This window comes from Chiloscyllium plagiosum, chromosome 9 (genome assembly GCF_004010195.1).
Source record: "Chiloscyllium plagiosum isolate BGI_BamShark_2017 chromosome 9, ASM401019v2, whole genome shotgun sequence".
NCBI classification, from domain to species: Eukaryota; Metazoa; Chordata; class Chondrichthyes; order Orectolobiformes; family Hemiscylliidae; genus Chiloscyllium; species Chiloscyllium plagiosum.
This window is the reverse complement of record NC_057718.1, coordinates 4,546,848-4,559,394: the sequence shown is the minus strand read 5'-3', so window position 1 is coordinate 4,559,394 and position 12,547 is coordinate 4,546,848. Positions and strand designations below refer to the sequence as shown.

The 12,547-nt window shown below is 43.7% G+C and overlaps 1 protein-coding gene across 1 annotated transcript in view; it reads left to right on the top strand.

Moving 5' to 3' along the window:
• LOC122552572 (V-set domain-containing T-cell activation inhibitor 1-like) overlaps nucleotides 1–980 on the top strand; it is a 39,624-nt gene extending 38,644 nt beyond the window's left edge. The window contains exon 6 of the mRNA XM_043695278.1: nucleotides 575–980. The gene's annotated coding sequence lies outside the window, so the exon portion shown is untranslated. The remainder of the gene's footprint in view (nucleotides 1–574) is intronic.
• The last annotated feature ends 11,567 nt before the right edge of the window (nucleotides 981–12,547 follow it).

Below are 12,547 nucleotides of genomic sequence, written 5' to 3'. Positions count from 1 at the left end.
CTCTCTTTTCTCTCTTTTCTCTTCTTCTCTCTCTCTCTCCTCCTCGTATCATGTTTTCATGTTAAACACCACACCATGAAACTCTAAAGAACGCAGCATTAGTCCGTGCACTGGAGGCTTTCAGCCCTTCCGCTGTTGACACAACCCTGTGCTGCACAGTTATCCCTTTCTGAGATGTGGAGCCTGAAGCTGAATGCACAGATTTATTCATTGTCCAGAAATTTTAACTTTACTCAATGATGTTAAGTTTTAATGTGTTCGCCTATGGGGCATCCTGCAGTATTTGAGGATGGAGATACCCATGAAGATATTGAACTGGTGGATGAAGTCCTCTATTCAGTTTGTGGTTAGAGCTTGGTTAGTCAGCACAGTGTTTTCATTTGCATTGTTTATGGTTACCAATGGATTCCTTTTTCTGTATGTTTTATACATTAAACTACAGTTTAAATATTGTGAGTGTTTTATGGCGGACGTAATAGCATAGACTTAATATAACTGGGACAATTCACATCCCAGTTTCCCACGTTAGCATGCTGCATGCAGAAAGAATATTAATCCCTGTTCTCATTGCCAGGTTTCCCTTGTGTGACTGTCACTGAAGACCTGTTGGTTTAAAGGACATACCTGGTATGAACACAAGATGAGCTGCCCTGGGTGGAAGGAAATTATTTCTGCCCTGTACATAAGAACATGTTCTGTTTCTTCCTGGAAGACACCAGAGCCAACAGAGCTTCAGCAGACTCTACTTCCTGAGTGCAGTTCTTCTGCAAAATTAGTGCCTTTTTAAAGAAAATAAGTTTTTATTTTTGCACTTTACAGTGTGGCCTCAGCACTGTGTGTGTATGTGTGTCTAAAATTTTAACACGAACAATGCTTACCACAGTGATATTGACAAACCTAACCCACTTATAATCAGGAATTCTGCAACTTGGAATGATGTGATTTGTACTACTTGGTCAATATCTGCTTTCTCTTGATCATCCCTGTTGAGGATTTGTGGCTCTAACATTCATTGTGTTTATCATGTTAAAAGCTGTATTTAACTCATCCCAGTTCACGTAGGTTTTGCTAAGTTATGGACTCCACGCAACTGCTTCCCTTTCTTCCTGAGCATGAGCTAAAGAAAACATGGAAGTGAAATTCTTCCCTACCCAGGTAACTCTGGTGAGCTCTGGGATAGAGGATCGACATTAACAACCTGAGCTTACTTGCCAGTCTCACAAGAACCATGGTGCTTAATTCTGTAATTGTTACATCCTTCCAGACTGTGGGAATTGCTGCTAAGGATTTATAACATAGGAAATGCTAGTATATGCTATGCAAAGCCAGATTCCACTGTCCTGCTCTCTCCCTAAAATCTGAGTATCTTCTACAACCGTTCTACCATTCTCCAGAAAGGTACAATCGTCTTGTCACATAGCAATCGAAATGTCTCTTCCAGATGCTGCTGCTTGTTCTTAATGATCATTGAGGCTGCACAAGTTATTTTAATCCAGTTCAGCTGCCAGAATGTTTTTCAATCCTTACGACATTTAATTCCTGGGGGTAGTCGCTGATGTAGTTGCATTGTCATTGGGTGAATAATCCTGAGCAGCAGGTTAATGCTGTGAGAATGTGGCAGATGGTGAAACTTTAATGAATAAATCTGGAATTAATAGTAAGTCTGTTGGTGACTATGTAGCTATTCTCAATTGTCTGTCTGGCTCATCAGCTTTGTTTTAGGGGAGGAACTCTGCCATCCTCATTTGCTCTGGCCTACACGTAACTCCAGACCGACAGCAAAATGGTTGACTCTTCAGTAAAGCCGGACGAGCCAGTCGAAACAGAGAATTGACAGGAAATGGAAATTTCACACACAGCAAAGATCTCATTGCTAAAGTCTCAGACAACACTATCACCATTATCCCACAGCCCGAACAAGCCCAGCAGAGGTAATGACACAGTGACATATGGTCAGGAGGGAGTTGACTGCAGACCTTATGAGGTGTTGAAAACTCCTGTCACTATCTCCCCGCCCCCACGGGTCAGTAGTGGTTGATGAGGGATGGATATACCTGATCAATCTGTTCCGAACAGCCCCTCAGTAACAGTAATTACTGTAGAATATTTGTAGGGGTGACATCCCACTTTCAAACTGAGCAAAGTATCTATCATATTTTGTAGCCCTACTACAGTCTTCATTGGGACAGACTTCAAACATATTTGACGATTCAACTCTGGCCATCCATGAGCCCTGGCAAAACTAGGATCATTCCTTCAGTGTTACTGGGTCAAAAGCCTGGAATTCCACCTCTAATGGCATTGTGGGTACACCCACAGCAGGTGGACTGCAGCAGTTCAAGAAGGCAGCTCACCACCACCTTCTCAAGGGGCAACGAGGGATGGGCAATAAATGCTGGAGCATTGATCTAGATGGGTCCCAGTGCTCCAGCAGTGGTTGTACCTTACATAAGATGATAACAATGCAGAAGAACCATCTTTCACATCTCTTCCACCTACTGGGACTCTGGCTTCATCTCCAGATCTGATCATGCTGACATTGCTCAGTGCTGTTGGTTTTGATGAGTTACCTATTGATATACCATATCCTGTTCTTATATTTGTCCATCAGAGCTGTTTCGTTGATATCGTTGCCTTGCCTAGTCTCATTAACTTGCCATATCGAGCACATGTAAGTCTTGGACTCCATACAAATCCCGGACTTCACGTACGTCTGATAACATAATCCCAAACCATTTGGTGAAGTGTGGAACTAGACACGAGTTGTATTTACCCAATACTGTATGAAGTATATTTGCTGCCTACCAACCACTCCGGTGTTCTGTCAGTCTCTATCAGTGCTGTAGGTACATAATTAAAACATGCCCCTTATTAATATAATTAGCATCCTATTAACAACTTCTCAGTGACTGATCTGTGTCGATGAAATACAAAGCTGCAGGCCTTAAAATGGGAGGGAAATCACGTGGGAGACTGTGATTGACACTGTTTGAAGAGGTGGGGAGGGGGAATTTTTTTTAGATTACTTACAGTGTGGAAACAGGCCCTTCGGCCCAACAAGTCCACACCGCCCCACCAAAGCGCAACCCACCCATCCCCCTACCCTAACACTACGGGCAATTTAGCATGGCCAATTCACCTGACCTGCACATCTTTGGACTGTGGGAGGAAACCGGAGCACCCGGAGGAAACCCATGCAGACACGGGGAGAATGTGCAAACTCCACACAGTCAGTCGCCTGAGGCGGGAATTGAACCCGGGTCTCTGGCGCTGTGAGGCAGCAGTGCTAACCACTGTGCCACCGTGCCGCCAATATTGCACAGATTGCAAAACATCCCTGAGTCACTGCCCTGTGTTTGTGTTTGTCGTAACCATCATGTCATGGAGGCTTCATTCTTCCAAGCTGCTGTAACAGCCCAATGTTTGGAAATGAGGAACAGGGAATGATAAACACTGCTGTAAATATCCTAATATCTTGAACATGAGAAACATGAGCAGAAATAGGACCCCCTTGTCCAATCCACCTCCTCAACTATTTGCTAAGAGGTCACGCAGTATCTCCATCACTTTCAATTCCCTTACTTTCTCAAACTGTCAATCTCATAAAGCCTTATTCAGCAGCTCCTTTAACTTGTTTCTGTGTCCTGTTCTGTTCCATTGATACTTCTGTCTGCTCTTTCAGTTGTACTTTTCATTCCCCACTAAATAAGCATTTGGTTTATTTGCATTTATTGTGTAAGAATCTTTAACAGCCTAAAGTTCACTAACGTGTCCTGTGCTACTGCATGTTGTTGGTTTGACCCTGTGTCCTTACTGATTTGCACGCTGCAAATTGTCAGGTCCGCATCTCTAACTGTGCTATGGGGCTGCCTCACTGCACTCGCTCGGGCATTCTGAATGTTGTACTGATTTACTTGCTGTTTACTGTGAGGCTGTTCAGTTTTCATTCTTTCTCCCTGTTGTATTCTCTAATCCCTGTGTTCGGTAGCTGCTTACGTGCTGAAGTAAACCTTCCCTGTTCACACTGTGTAAATAGCTGGACCCAAGGTTTACACAGTGACTGGAGAATTTCACATCAGAGGCATGATCTAGTGTTAGCTACTGGACAGATACTTAACCTTTCAATATTTTGTTTACAGACTTCCAACAGGCATTTAAAAAGTCCTGTGGAAGACTGTCAGCTAAAGTTGTAGCTTTTGCAATTGTTGGCTGGTCATTCAGCTTAAACCACACCAGGTTAGAGTCCAACAGCTTTATTTGCAATCGTAAGCTTGTGGAGCACTGCTGCTTTGTCAGGTGGGCTCTGAAAGCTTGTGATTTCAAATAAACCTGGTTTACTATAACCTGGTGTCATGTGACTGCTGACTTAGTCCACTCCAATCCAACACTGGCACCTTCGTATCAGGTCATTCAGTTGGTTACGATATTAGCTGAGCCTTGGGAAGGAATTGGGTGAATGGACAGGGAGTTGATGTACAAGATGGGAGTAGTGATGGTCCTGCAAGGACCTGTGATAAGCCCTCAGCTATTCACCTCTTCTTTAAACGTATAGATGATCATGTAGAAAGCTACACATCAGAAAATGCCAATGACCCAAACTGTGGTGCCATTTTAAGGATTTTCCTGGCCTTGCTTTGTCAATTTGATCACATTGGTATCTGAATTATAAATATTAAATTGCTAAGAGAGAATGTACAGAGTTGTGTGGTATTTGCTGTTTTTAGAAAGTTACAGGGCTGTTTTATCCAAGATATCAGGGTGAACAGATAAAGAGAGACACACTCTGTGCCAATTGGAAAGACCAGGAAGACAGGCACACCCTAAACTGTGAGCCAGAACCTTTAGGATTGTCACTTGGAAACATTTCTTCGTATAGCAGTGTAACTTTCTTACACAATGGAAACTGATGGTGAATCAGTTGTTCATTTTAAACATGAGATTAAGAGATTTTTGTGAATCACACATTCAGAGATATGAGGCAAAGTATGAGGTGCAGTATTGGTCTCCTTATCAGAGGAAAGTTTTTATTTTATTCATTCTTGGAAATGGGTATCACTGGTTGGGCAGTTAAGGATCAACCACATTCCTGTGGGTATGGAGTCACATGTAGGCCAGACCAGGTAAGGATGGCAAATTTCCTTCTGTAAAGTATATTAGTGAACCAGATGGTGTTTTCCTGCTGACAGTTGGTAATTGTTTCCATGGTCATCTTTGACTGTTATTTTGAGACTGTTGTTGAATTCAAATTCCAGCATCTGCCATATTTTGAACCCAGGTCCTCAGGACATTACTACAGTCTCTGAATTAATAGCCTAGCAATAATACCAACTGGGCCATTGCCAACCCTGTAGGGAATGTTGAGGGAATGCAGCAAAGATTGATTCCTGGGATGGTAGGACTGACACACGAGGAGATGTTGAATCGATAGGATTGCATTCGTTGGTATTTGGAAGATTGGGTGAGGGGAGATCTCATAGAAACCTATAGAATCCTAACAGGGCTATACAAGTTAGATACAGGAAAGGTGTTCCCAATGACTGGGGAGCCCAGAACCAAGGGTCACAGACAGACTGAAGTTACAGCGTAAACCACTTGGGATTGAGGTGAGGAGAAATGTCTTCATCCAGGGAGTGGGGAGACTGGAATTCTCTGCCACAGGGAGCAGGTGAGACCAAAGCATCAAAGATTTCAAGAAGGAGTTAGATATAGAACTTGGGCCTAAAGGGATTAAAGGATATGGGGGAAAGGCAGGAACAGGCTGCTGAGTTCGATGGTCAGCCATGGTCATAGTGCATGGCATAACATGGCTGAATGGCCTACTCGCACTCCTATTTTCTAGGTAAGGTGGATCCACAGAATTAGATTTGGGGAACAGGCCAAAAGGAGCCAAATGGAATAAGCACTGAAAATGCAGTGAATTATTATCTGGTCAGGTAGGATCTGGAACAGAGTTAATGTTTTGAAGCAGTGTGTTTATATCAGATTTTCAGCATCTGCAGCGTTTTACTTTTGTAAGGGTCTAACTAGTATCAGTAAAGATCAAGTAATCAAACCAAGTATTGAATATGCCATCTGAAGTTCTGAGGATGGACACCAATTTCTAAGTTTCTTCCTCATGGAGATGAGCGTGTTTCATTAAGTATCAGAAGTCACATGACACCAGGTTATAGTCCAACAGGTTTAGTTGAAATCGCAAGCTTTCAGAATGCTGCTCCTTTGGTAAGTGAAGTGGAGGGAAGCACACAGGCATGGTCTACCCCACCTGACAATGGAGCAGTGCTCCGAAAGCTTGTGATTTCAAATAAACCTGTTGGACTATAACCTGGTGTCATGTGACTTCTGAGTTTGTCCACCCTGGTCCAACACCAGCTCCTCCACATAATTTCTTTGCTTTGCTTTGGTAACTGCACTCAAAGACCTCCTGTTCTCCAGGGTGTTGTGATTGTCTTCCAGTTTTCAGATCCTTCATTATAAGCCTTTTCGAGGGCAGATATTCACCATCAAACACTGCTCCCCCACCCCCCCAACCATTCTTTGATCCTTTCTGCTCCTGATTGTATGGAGTCATAGAGATGTAACAGCATGGAAACAGACCCTTTGGTTCAACCCGTCCATGCCGACCAGATATCCCAACTCAATCTAGTCCCATCTGCCAGTGCCCAGCCCATATCCCTCCAAACCCTTCCTATTCATATACCCATCCAAATGCCTCTTTTATGTTGCAATCGTACAAGCCTCCACCACATCCTCTGGCAGCTCATTCCATACATGTACCACCCTCTGCGTGAAAAAGTTGCCCCTTAGGTCTCTTTTATAATCTTGCCCCTCTTAACCCAGACCTATGCCCTCTAATTCTGGACTCCCTGACCCCATGGAAAAGACTTTGTCTATTTATCCTATCTATGCCCCTCATAATTTTGTAAACCTCTATAAGGTCACCCCTCAGCCTCCAATGTAGCAGGGAAAACAGCCTCAGCCTGTTCAGCCTCTCCATGTAGCTCAGATCCTCCAACCCTGGCAACATCCTTGTAAATCTTTTCTGAAGCCTTTCAGTTCACAACATCTTTCCGCTAGGAAGGAGACCAGAATTGCACGCAATATTCCAACAGTGGCCTAACCAATGTCCTGTACAGCCACAACATGACCTACCAACTCCTGTACACAATACTCTGACCAATAAAGGAAAGCATACCAAACGCCTTCTTCACTATCCTATCTACCTGCGACTCCACTTTTAACTATGTTTTTGGAACATGTGTATTTGCTAAATGTTAGCTGTATGCCAACAGACATCTCAATGTGGTTTGGCTTTTGAGGTCAAGCTCCATGTGAATCATAGAGCTGATGTAAACACTTCAATCATAGGACAAGATACTCATATCCAGGGCTCTCTGGGAGGAATTTGGAGAGATAATCCAATTATTTTCATTCTTTCACCCTCTGCATTTGTCATAGGAAACCTCTATTTGGGGTTCTGTGGATTTCTGTAAAATACCAGGGTCAAACATTTCTCTTAAAAGCGATGATTGAAAGTGTTAGGATGTGATGCACAGAAAGAGGCCAGTGATTAACAGTGGAATAGAATAGAATTATGTTGTTCCCTTCCTCAGTCTAAGTCCCACTTGCTCCTGAAGTGTGCAGTAAGAGCCCTGAACTAGTTAATTAGAAAATATCAAGACTGAAAGGTGTCCCCAGTGACTGGCGATGAACACAATTAAGCAGTTAGTGTCGATTGGATCAGTGCTTTTGTGACAGACTGGCCAGTGGATTACTATTGGATGGAGTCATGACAGCAATGAATTAGATGAGGTACTGTAACAAAATCAGGTCAGTTATATTCTGATCAAATAAAATAAAATAATTCCTAATTGATTACATTAGATTACATTGCAGTGTGGAAACAGGCCCTTCGGCCCAACAAGTCCACACCAACCCGCCGAAGCGTAACCCACCTATACCCCTACATTTACCCCTTACCTAACACTACGGGCAATTTAGCATGGTCAATTCACCTGACCTGCACATCTTTGGACTGTGGGAGGAAACCGGAGCACCGGATTTCTAATCTAATCTAATTGAATGTTATGAAAACCAGAGAGTGAACAGCCTGAGCACCATTTCCAACCCAGTTCCAGGCTATTCCACAGGAACTAGCTTTGTTTTATTTTTCTCCAACAAACAGCTTCATGTTGACATTTGTCCTTCTACGCTGTGAGAGGATGTGAGCTGGGGTTCAGGTATTAGACTGTCGGAGTTTGGCTGTTGCACTGAATAAGCTGAACTTGAGCCTGGAGAGTGATATCAGGTCATTGCCTGGTGGATAGTCCTCCTCGATAGCCTCTATATGTGTCAGTGCCTGAGGGGAGGTATCTGTCCTGCTTATTCTCTGCTGCCATCAATGGCCTGGTGACTGTCACTGGCCCTGATCTCTGCTGGTCATCCAAGCTCCTCATGTGGACCAGGAGCAGCAGCTAAATGACCCTCGGCAGCTCCAGACTGAGCAACAGAAGATCCATGCTGTGTTGTGATCCACACTTTAAAGGTGGAACATGGTGTTCTGTGCAATCGTCAATGAGAGTGCCAGGTGGGCTGGGGGCTTGGTTCCAAAGTAGAACAGCACAAGTCCTGATCGGCGGAGCTACAAAATAAGAAAGTTGGATCACTGAACATGAAGCAACGCTGAAAGGTTTGCACCTGTCGGAATTTGTAGTTTATTTGCAGAGCCGTCTCATCTGGAGATTGTTGAGACCAGAGCCAAGAGATTGAATTACAGAGAGGGGGGTGAGGATAGTTCACCCTGTGCTGGAGATCACTTGTAACTGAACAACCCTTTCTCTGTGATTACTGAGTTGCACCTTTTCAGTGTTCTCCGCCAATGTGACCAGATTTGTTCATTGTCTTTCGGTCTCACCTATTGTGCCTTGAACTGAATTTTAAATGACCAGTTGTTGAATGTAATCAAACCAATTTAGCCTGTAAAAATCAAACTCTTCAATTATTTATGAAACACAATAAAATATTCTCACTCACTACCTGGTCTCAGCTGGTGCATTGGTTTGAGAGTCTGCTTGCAAAGGGTTTATGCATTCCCATCATGTTTTGTTTGTTTTTTCGTCCCTGTTCTCTCGTCTCCATTGCTGCACTGTGTAGACAGCTGTCATCTAACCTGAGTTTATCTAGCGATGGTCTGGAATCAGCAAAGTCACACAGGGCTGTGTGAGTTGGTAAAGCATCCTGCACATTGCTCTGTTGAACACTCACATGTGATGGGGATAAATCTGCCTCTACTATGCCAATAGCTCGAGCTGCTGCAATGTTCTGCTGGTTAGTTGATACAGCATGCAGACTAGCCATCCACATAGCAGCTTGATGTTGGCATTTGATTGGACTGGGCAGAGGAACAGGAATAGGCCATTCAGCTCCTTGAACCTACTGCAACATTCTACTCCATGATAAACTCTCTTCCTCCATGCCAAATTCAAGTGCTATCTCATACCCTTTGATGTCACTGGTAACTGAAAACCTATCCCTCTAACCTTACATTTACCATCACCAATCCACCTAGCCTGCACATACCTGGACATATAAGGCAATTTAGAATGAGCAATCCACCTACCCTTCGCATCTTTGGACTATGGGAGGAAAAGGAGCACCCAGTTTGAGGTCCATTGACCATTCTTCAGAACCCCTGAAGAGTCACGGGACCTGGAACAGTAACTCTACTTTCTCTCCGCAGATGCTGTCAGACCTGCTGGATTTCTCCAGTAATTTCTGTCTTGTTTCTAATTTCCAACATCTGCAGCTCTAGAGTCATATAGCATGGAAACAGACCCTTCAGTCTAACCAGTCCCTGCCAAACATAATCCCAAACTAAACTACTGCCACCTGCCCACTCCTGGCCCATATCACTCCAAACCTTTCCTTTTCATGAACTTATCCAAGTGTCTATTAAACGTTGTAACTGTGCCTGCATCCACCACTTCCTCCGGAAGGTCATTGCACACACGAGCCATTCTCTGTGTAAAATATTGGCCCTCATGTCTTCTTTTAAAACTTTCTCCTCTCACCTTCAAAATATGACCCTAGTCTTGAAATCCCCTACACGAGGGAATTGACACCTGCCATTCACCTTATCTGTACCCCTCATGATTTTATACACCTCTATACGGTCACCTCTTGACCTCCCACGCTCTGGTGAAAAAGTCCCAGCCTCTCCTTAGAACCCAATCCCTCCTGTCCCAGCAATATCCTGATAAATCTCTTCCGAACCTTCCCCAGCTTAATAATATCCTTCATGTAACAGGGAGACCAGAAATGGACACAGTATTGCAGAATAGGCTAACCAACGTCATCGAGTCAGACCGGGCCTTTGGTCCAACCAGCCCATGCCACCATATTCCCAACCCAGCCTAGCTCCACCTGCCCACTCCTGGTCCATATTCTTCCAAACCTTTCCTAATCATTATCTTAGTGTCTTTTAAACGTTGTAACTGTGCTCACATCTACCACTTCCTGACAAAGTTCATTCCAAACGCGTACGACTTTCTGTGTAAAAGATGTGCCCCTCACATCCTTTTAAAATTTCTCTCATCTCACCTTAATAATATATGCCCCTCAGTCTTGATATGCTCCACCCTGTGGTACAGACACCTATCATCAACCCTATCTATAACCTCAATATACCTTGCAACCTCCTCCACCCCACTGAATAAAGTCCCAGTCTCTCTTTATAACTCAAACCTTCCATACCTAACAGCATCCTATTATATTGTTTCTGAATCTTTTCCAGCTTAATAATATCCTTCCTAAGACCAGGACACATTACAACAGCAGAGGCTTTCTTAATGTCCTATACAACCTCAACATGATGTCCCAACTCCTACACTCAAAGGACTGAGCAATGAAGGCAAGCGGGCCAAACACCTTATTTTTTTTGGATTCCTACAGTGTAGAAACAGGCCAATTGGCCCAACAAGTCAACACTGATTCTCCGAAGAGTAACCCACCCAGCCCCTCTATTTATCCCTGACTAATGCACCTAACTTTATGGGTAATTTAGCATAGCCAATTCACCTGACCTGTACATCTTTGGATTGTGGGAGGGAACTGGAGCACCCAAAGGAAATCCACACAGACACGGGGATATGTGCAAACTCCACACAGTCAGCCCCAAGGTGGGAATCGAACCCGGGTCTCTGGTGCTGTGAGGCAGCAGTGCTAACCACTGACCCACCATGCTGCCATGTCTACCAGTGACACAATCTTCAAATAATTATGTACTTGAACTTCTTTGGTTTTCAGGTTTACCAGGATGTTTCCTGTATTGGAGTGTACTAATCTGTAAGGAGGGGTTGGAGAAACTTGGATTGTTTTTGCTGGAGCATCAGAGGCTTGAGTGGTGACCTGATAGAAGTATATAAAATTCCAAAAGGCGTGGATAGTCCGATTGTTTTTCCCAGGATGAAAACATCAAATAGTAAAGGGTAAAGGTTTAGGGTGAGAGGGAGAAGTGTTTAAGGGTGATGTGTGAGGTAAGCTTTTTACACACGGTGGTCGGTACCTGGAATGCCCTGCTGGGGGAGTTGGTAGAAACAGATATAATAGCAAGATCTAAGAGGGTTTGGACAGACATATGGACAGGTTGGGAATAAAGTGATACTGGCCATGTGCAGGCAGATGGGATTAGTTTCATGATCGGCACACACATGATGGGCCAAAGGGCCTATTCCTGTCTTATTCCATGTTCTGTGTTCAATATTGTGACCATCCATATGTTGGATCTTGCTGAGAGGCCAAAATACTATCTACTGGCAGAGAACTGTGCTCTATGTCCAGACTCTCACATCCAGGGGATAGAGCATTGTGGGATGGACCAGGTCAGACTGCCTCAAAACATTGCACGAAAGTAATCCAGACCCTAACTTTGATATTTGTTTTCAGTAGCTGTAAAGTAGATATTCCAGGAGGGATGCAGTTGGTCAAACCACATTGTTTTAAGCAAATCTGAATTTATTTACACAATTATCAAATGAAAGACAAAAGTGAATAACTGAAAAACTTCCTGATGAAGGGCTTTTGCCCGAAACATGGATTTTGCTGCTCCTCGGATGCTGCCTGAACTGCTGTGCTCTTCCAGCACCACTGTAATCCAGAATCTGGTTTCCAGCATCTGCAGTCATTGTTTTTACCTAACTGAAAAACTTAACCTATCTGAAAACCCAACAGATCATCCCAACTCCGTGATACTGTTCCAAATACTTGCAAGAATCCCCATAAACCCCTCTTGGCATAAAAAGTAAAATCAAACACAGGGAGAGGTCAAAACAAAGTGGCAAAGGTGTTATGGCACTGTCATTGGTTCAGGAAACCAGAACCCCAGGCTAATCATCTGGGGACATGAGTTCAAATCCTACCAGATGGTGAAATGTGAATTCATTAATAAATGGAATTAAAAACTGGTTTGAATATAGACCATCTTTGACAGTTGCTTGTAGATTTTAGATATTGGTGCTCCCTCCCCTGTAGACCCCACTCTCAGTGCCACTCC